The sequence below is a fragment of the Haliotis cracherodii genome, unplaced genomic scaffold (genome assembly GCF_022045235.1).
Source record: "Haliotis cracherodii isolate W230 unplaced genomic scaffold, xgHalCrac1.p SCAF_9, whole genome shotgun sequence".
Classification (NCBI taxonomy): Eukaryota; Metazoa; Mollusca; class Gastropoda; order Lepetellida; family Haliotidae; genus Haliotis; species Haliotis cracherodii.
Genome location: NW_027266343.1, coordinates 4,423,802 through 4,424,854, shown reverse-complemented (window position 1 = coordinate 4,424,854; position 1,053 = coordinate 4,423,802).

The window sequence follows — 1,053 nt, the reverse complement described above, 5'->3', positions numbered from 1 at the left end:
GCACAACAACCACCATGCAATATGTATGTGGCATTGAAAACGTGGCAGCTCGGAGTCAAACTCTTTGGATAGCTACTTCTTGTTTGTAAATATAATTGTCTTCAGGCTTTACCCAAAGTATGAATTTTATGTTGAAAGACATGAAGAAATATGTTGTGTAACATAATTAAACTGCTCCTTCTTTCACAGAAACTAATGTTTGTCTTGCAGAAGTTACCGAATATGACAAAAATTGCCAAAGTCGGTCATGTGGAATGAGTGAGTTTGGTTTAACGCAGCTTTTACAGTATTCCTGTTATATCACGGCCTGTCAGCTTAATGTGGGAGGAAAGTCCGACGTCATGCAAGACGTTTACCACTTTTCTGAAACCACCGAGCATGGTGCTGACACACCTAGAAATATAAACGGGGTGAACCGGGATTGGAACCCACGATCATAGGTTTCTGTCGTGCCCACGGGACGCAACTCTGTACAGTGAATCGCGTAGAAACATATTCTGGGCAAACCGTTCTGACGTGACCCGTAATGGGATGTCCTCTGTCCTGTGATCTTTGTTTAGCGGCAGCGAGATCTTAGATCTGATCTTAATGAGATTGGGAAAACCGGGGAGTCCACGGTCCGGCCAAGTGGAGACTTGAGTGAGTGAGTGAGTGAGTATGGTTTTACGCCGCTTTTAGCAATATTCCAGCGATATCACGGCGGGGGACACCACAAATGGGCTTCACACATTGTACCCATGTCGGGAATCGAACCCGGGTCTTCGGCGTGACGAGCGAACGCTTTAACCACTAGGCTACCCGACCGCCCCTGGAGACTTGAAGATACATATGAAGATATATAGAAATGTTAATTGTATCACTTCCTTTTTGTCAGAGTTTGAAGAGCGTTGTAAAGAGATTGATTACCAAATGTGGTTTGAGGATTTGTCAAAAGACTGTCTTTAAATTTGAAGAATACCTATCACTTGTCATTGTACATCCTTATAGAAATGCTCTGATTAAATTTAGATGTTCAAACCATACACTTATGATTGAATACGGACGTACACTTGG